General features: G+C 41.7%; 1 non-coding gene across 1 annotated transcript; it reads left to right on the forward strand.

The window, feature by feature from the left end:
- Positions 1-219: 219 nt before the first annotated feature.
- Positions 220-326, forward strand: LOC120252016. Its single transcript, XR_005533570.1, has one exon. It is a non-coding gene; the product is annotated as a small nucleolar RNA R71 (small nucleolar RNA).
- Positions 327-7,164: the final 6,838 nt, after the last annotated feature.

Below are 7,164 nucleotides of genomic sequence, written 5' to 3' on the forward strand. Positions count from 1 at the left end.
GCCGCCAATGAAGTTACCGCATCTATTTCATGGAGACCGGCCACTTTTTTCTTCTCCCTAGCATTCCATTTGTAGATCTTTAACCCCATTTCCTCAATTAATTGACGGGCCTCATCAGGGGTCTTGCTACCTAAGATACCTCCTGCTGCCGCATCCAAGATTTTCCATGTACTCATGTTCAAACCATTATAAAAGGTCTGAACAATCATCCACTTCGGGAATTTGTGTTGCGGGCACTTTCTCAGGAGCTCCTTGAACCTTTCCCATGTCTCAAATATAGACTCCAATTCCAACTGAACAAAGGATGAAATCTCATTCCTAAGTTTTGCTGATTTTCTGGGAGGGAAATAACGGGCCAGAAAAGCTTCCACCATCTCCTCCCAAGTAGTAATTGACGCTCTAGGTAATGAGTGTGGCCACTGCTTCGCTCTCCCCTTTAGGGAAAATGGGAAAGTTCTCAATTTGATGGCATCATCCATCACCCCATTTATCTTCAACATATCACACACCTCGAGAAAGCTCTCTATATGACTATTTGGATCCTCATCGGCCAAACCATTGATTTGTGCAGAATGCTGCAACATGTGCATGATTGTCGACTTCAGCTCGAAGTTCGGAGCTGTAATCGGGGGACGGACAATACTCGACTGTGTCCCAAACACTGAAGGTCTGGCATAATCGAATAATGTTCGCTATTGCTCATTCTATTATGCCATGTTTTCAGATTCTTCCACTTCCAAATCAGCTAAATTAGACTATTCTTGCACAGGTTCTTTCCCTTTTCTTCTTAGTGTACGTCAAGCTCAGGAACTCTTTTAATCAATATTCAGGGATTCCCTCGGGTCATAACCTGGAGCTACACTCAAAAAGAAAGAAAAAAAAAAATCAAAATGATGATAAAATAAGAAGATATGAAATAGAATGTATGATGAAATAGCTAAAAAACAAAGTGCAAAGTATCTCTAAACGCCTACTCCCCGGCAATGGGGCCAAAAACTTGACAAGTTCCCCTTGTGTATATCCCGCAAGTGCACGAGTTTGTCGAAGTAATAATCCCCGATGAACGGGTATCAAATCCACAGGGGGTAGGGAATAAAAACACTTAATTCGATTCTTAGATATGTGAAAGATTAATATTGATAAGTGTGACAATGATTCAATTCTCAAAAGTAAAAACAACGAGTAAGAGAGCACGAATAAAGGAGAAGGTAAGACAATCAATAAAGATGGGGTACTCAGATAATGCTCCACCTAGGACAATCGTTTCAAGTGCAAGAATCCTCTATTATGCTTCCTAATCAATGCAATGGTGAGTCGTGGAAATCCTTGCATACATAGTCCCAAATATAAGGTCAACTATGCTTAACTCTATTCATGTCCCGGAGGAGAGATTAGATAACCTCTCAACCTCACACTCGAATAGAGTTGCAATGAGCTCTAAGGATTCCAAGTGATAAATCTCTTCCTAATTATAGACATAATCTTTTGTTCCAGGTGGAAGGTCCCTTACCACGATTAAGCCTTAGATACTAAGATCACCTCAACGCTTCACTCCGTTGCACGCACAACTAAGCCCCAGCGGAGGTTCATCCCTTAGACCATTCACTCTATTATGGCCACAAAGAACTCGAGGAACGGAGGTAGAATTTATCACGTCAGAGGGAAAAGGGGACGCTCCTGTATCTCTCAACTCACCCTCTCAATCCTCTCCAACCTAGCTTTGTCTAACGCTCGTGGTGTGTCACTCACTCACAAGGTTACCAACAAGAACTCTCAACCCTAATGTCACTCTAGTGGAAATGTTCATACAATCAAGCATTCAAGGTTGGAACTCACAATAAACATCAATTTATTGAAAGCATAATAAAAAGATTCAATGAAACGAATACATCCTAACGTTCACAAGTACCAAAGTAACCACTAGGGGTTTAGCTCTCCATGGAGCTAAGTACAATCAAAGAAATAGAATGTGAAAGTAATGAATCCATAAAGAAACCCCCTCGATGGTCATGTCTATGGTCTTCTTGAGAGTCCTCTACTAGTCACAAGAGATCCTTTGTCTGGCTTGGATACACCTCGCCGGATCGGTGCGATGAAAGCTCTCTCAATAACCTTCTTCCAAATGACGCGTGATATCAGAGCCGTAGAACCTCTCCAAAACCCTAGCCAATACCCCACAAAAACACTAGCGAAGCCCTCTCTCAAGTTAGGGAAAAGATGTAGATAAGAATACTGAAGTCATGGCTCAATCATCTTTAAATAAGGCTGGAATCGGGCGACCACACGGGGCATGTGGATTTTTCACACGCCCATGTGGAATTTCCACACGGGCATGTATAATTTCCACACACCCATGTGGATTCTCCGAATTCCTATTTTTCTCGACCCGATCGTGAATAATGTTGCTACGATTGCTTTGCTATAGTTCTCCCGCTATAGTATCCGACCTGAATAGCTTCGAATCCATACTTTCATCGGGGTAACCCAAAGCGGGCACACGTTCACGTCGTGGATCACTTGCTTCTTGAATGATAGACAAGTTGGTGGAGCTCTTGTTCTATGTGCATAAGTCAAAATGCTCGAGTGTGACTGCCCTTGTGCCCCTCAAATAGATGTGCCAACTCGAATACTGAGGAGATCGGGTACACACTCTAGCACCTCACACCGACCTATGTCTTGCGTTTGAACTTTAGCAAGATTTCCTCCAAAATCGGTGCATTATGATCGACATTGGCTTCTTTCCTTTATAATCAGCCTCACAACCCTACCTGCATAAAAGTAACATAAAAACACACATATTAGTGTAAAACCCGAGAAAAGTATTGCTCAACATAATGAAAGAATGCTTCGCATTCATATCGCACAAGGACTTATCAGGACCTTCCACCTGGACCAAAGGGTTAGGTATACATCTAGGAAGAGGATTTATCACTTGTAATCCGTAGAACACATTGCAATTCTATATGTGTGTGAGGTTGAGAGTTATTCAATTTCTCTTCCGGGACATGTATAGAGTTAGGCATGGTTGACCTTAGATTTGTTACCACATATTTAAGGATCTCCATAACTCATTATTGCATCAGTTAGAAAGTATAATAGAGGGTTCTTGCACTTGAAACGATTGTCTAAGGCGGAACAATATCCGGCTACCCCATTTATATCGATTGCCTTACCTTCTCCTTTACTTGTGTTCTCTCTCTTGCCCTTTTACTTTTGTTATTTCACATCTTGTCACACATATCACTATTCATCTTTCACTTAGTTAAGAAACAATTTAAGTGTTTTTATTCCCTACTCCCTGTAGATACGATACCCCACTCACCTGGGATATATTACTTTGACACTCGTGTACTTGTGGTTTACAAGCATATTCGGTCGTGTCAAGTTTTTGGTGCCGTTGCTGGGGAGTAGGCGTTTTGAGATACTTTGCACTTCATTTTCTTAGCTATTCACTCATTTATTCTAGTTCATTTCTTCTTATTCTATCGACGTTCTGATTTTTTTTTTCTTTCTTTTTGGTGCAGCTTTAGGTTATGACCCAAAAGAACCCCTCAAGATTGATTGAAGGAGATCCTGAGCTTGAACGTACACTTAGAAGAAAAGGGAAAGAACCTGTGCAAGAACCATCTAATCTAGCTAATTTAGAAGTAGAAGAATCTAAAAACATGGTAGTACAGAATGAGCAACAACGGAAATTATCCAATTATGCCAGACCTTCAGTATCGGGGACACAATTGAGTATTGTACATCCCCTCATTACAGCTCATAACTTTAAGCTAAAAGCCGCATTCATCCACATGTTGCGATAATCCGATGCAGTTCAATAGTTTGGCCAATGAAGATCCAAAGCAGGTCATATAGAGAACTTTCTTGAGGTGTGTGATATGCTTATGATAAACAGGGTGATGGATGATGCCATCAAGTTGAGAGCCTTCTCATTTATCTTAAAGGGGAGAGCGATACAGTGGCTACACTCATTACCTAGAGCATCGATTACCATATGGGAGGAGAAGGTAGAAGCTTTTCTGGCCCGTTATTTCCCTCCCGAAAAATCTGCAAAGCTTAGGAATGAGATCTCAGTCCCTTTGTGCGATCGAATTAGAGTCTCTATTTGAGACGTGGGAAAGATTCAAGGAGCTCCCCGAGAAATTGGCCACAACACGGATTCCCGGAGTGGATGATTTTTCAGACTTTTTACAACGGGTTGAATCCGAGTACAAGGCAACTCTTGGATGTGGTAACAGGAGGTACCTCGGTAGCAAGACCCCCGAGTGAAAGCTTGTCAACTAATTAAAGGGAAATTGGGTTAAATAGCTGCTAATGGAATGCTAGGGAGAAGAAAAAGGTGGCGGGCTACATGAGATATATATAGTAACTTCATTGGCAGCTCAAGTGGAATTATTGAGTAAAAAGTTAGATCTCCTAACTTTGAATAGAGTGGCAGCCATGACTACTTGCATCGAGTATGGTGGAGGACATACTCCCTATGATTGCCCGATCTCTATTGGTGATGCATCTTCTGTTGAGAATGTCAATTTTGTGGGTAATACAATGAGGAACCAACAGAATCCATATAGTAATAACTACAATCTGGGTTGGAAGAATCATCCTAATTTTTTGTGGAGCAACCAAGGTCCACAAAAGGCCATGAGAGCTACGGGGTTTCCAACAACAACAAGCCCCAAATATGGAAAACCAAGTTTTAGGTATAGAGACCCGAATGACCGATTTGGAGAAGGCCTTCACTAGGTTTGTGCAATCATCAGTTACAAGGTTTCAATAAGTTAAGGCTACACTTCACATATGCACCTGCTTCTTTTGCACAATCTTGAAAAAATCAGGTAGGGCAGTTGTAAAAGTCTCTATCGGACAAGCCATAATTAAGCTTTCCGAGTAATCTGAGACCAATCCTAGAGAGCATGTGAAGATGATCACTTTGAGAAGTGGTTGAGAAGGTCCCATTACGTATATCCCACAAGTGCACGGGTTTGTCAAAGTAATAATCCCGAATGAGCGGGTATCGAATCCACAGGGAGCAGGGAATAAAAACACTTAATCTGCTTCTTAGGTATGTGAAAGATCAGTAGTGATAAGTGTGACAGTGATTCAGTTCTCAAAAGTAAAAACAATAAGTCAGAGAGCACGAGTAAAGAAGAAGGCAAGGCAATCGATAAAGATGGGGTACCCGGATAATGCTCCGCCTAGGATGATCGTTTCAAGTGTAAGAACCCTCTATTATGCTTCCTAATCAATGCAATAGTGAGTCATGGAAATCCTTAAATACATAGTCCTAAATCTAAGGTCAACTATGCCTAACTCTATATATGTCCCGGAGGAGAAATCGAACAATCTCAACACCTCGCACTCCCATAGAGTTGAAATGTGCTCTAGGGATTCCAAGTGACAAATCTCTTCCCAATTATAGACCTAACCCTTTGGTCCAGGTGGAAGGTCCCTAACCACAATTAAGCCCTAGATACTAAGATCACCTCAATGCTTCACTCTGTTGCACGCACAACTAAGCCCCAATGGAGGTTCATCGCTTAGACCATTCACTCTATTATAGCCGTAAAGAACTTGAGGAACGGAGGTAGAATCTATCACGTCTGAGGGGAAAGGGGACGCTCCTGTACCTCTCGACTCACCCTCTCAATCCTCTCCAACCTAGTTTTGGCTAACACTCGTGGTGTGTCACTCACTCACAAGGTTACCAACAAGAACTCTCAACCCTAGTGTTACTCTAGGGGAAATGTTCATACAATCAAGCATTCAAGGTTGGGACTCACAATAAACATCAATTAATTGAAAGCATAATAAAGAGATTCAATGAAATGAATAAATCCTAGGCTTCACAAATACCCAAGTACTCACTAGGGGTTTACCTCGCCATGGAGCTAAATACAATTAAAGAAATAGAATGTAAAAGCAATGAATCCATAGAAAACCCCCTCGATGGTCGTGTCAATGGTCTTGTGGAGAGTCCTCTACTCGTCGTAAGGGATGCTTTGTCCGGCCTAGGATACACCTCGCCGGATCGGTGCCGACGAAAGCTCTCCCAATAACCTTCTTCCAAATGACGTGCGATGTCGGAGCCATAGAACCTCTCAAAAACCCTAGCCAATACCTGTCAAAACCCAAGCCGAAGCCCTCTCCGAAGTTGGGGAAAAGATGGAGAAAAAAATGCAGAAATCTGGGCTGAATCGGCTTTAAATAGGGCTAGAATCACGCGACCACACGGGCCTGTGGATTTTTCACACGCCCATGTGGAATTTACAGACTGGCATGGATAATTTCCACACGCCCGTGTGGATTCTTTGAATTCCTGTTTTCTCGGCCGGCTGTGAACATTGATGCTACAGTGTTGCTACGGTGTTTTGCTATAGTATCCAGCCTAAATAGCTTCCCGAATCCATACTTTCATCGGGGTAACCCAAACGGGCACACGTTCATGTCGTGGATCACTTGCTTCTTCAATGATTGATAAGTTGGTGGAGCTCTTATTCTATGTGCATAAGTCAGAATGCTCAATTATGACTGCCCTTGTGCCTCTTCAAATGGATGTGCCAACTCGAATACGAAGAGGTTGGCACACACTCTAGCATCTCACACCCGACCTATGTCTTCGCGTTTTAACTTTAGCAAGATTTCTTCCCAAATCGATGCATTATGATCCACATTGGCTTCTTTCCTTCATAATCGGCCTCAAAACCCTATCTGCATGAAAGTAATATAAAAACACAAATTAGTGTAAAAACCCGAAGAAAGTAATGCTCAACATAAGGAAATAATGATTCGCATTCATATCGCACAAGCACTTATCAAACTACCCCACACTTAAGCTTTTGCTTGTCCTCAAGCAAAAAATTAAAAACGCTATCTTGCATGGATGAAGGAAATATTGCCTGTGCTTGGCTTTAGGTTCACCAAATTGTATAGAGAGAGCATTCTACAATTAAGTTAAATTTCAACATTAAATACAAAAAATCAAAGCTCTAGCTAAAAACTTGAATCCAAAAGGACAACTAACCCGGAATTGTGTACTTGTGTGAACTCAGTCAAAACAACCCAAGGTATACTACTCAAAGTTCTAAGTACAAGGGACTTATTTATCTACAAAAGTGACAACAATTTCAAAGATGGTAGTAGCTTTCACACTTTCGAGGT

Source organism: Dioscorea cayenensis, chromosome 20 (assembly GCF_009730915.1).
Source record: "Dioscorea cayenensis subsp. rotundata cultivar TDr96_F1 chromosome 20, TDr96_F1_v2_PseudoChromosome.rev07_lg8_w22 25.fasta, whole genome shotgun sequence".
Taxonomy (NCBI): Eukaryota; Viridiplantae; Streptophyta; class Magnoliopsida; order Dioscoreales; family Dioscoreaceae; genus Dioscorea; species Dioscorea cayenensis.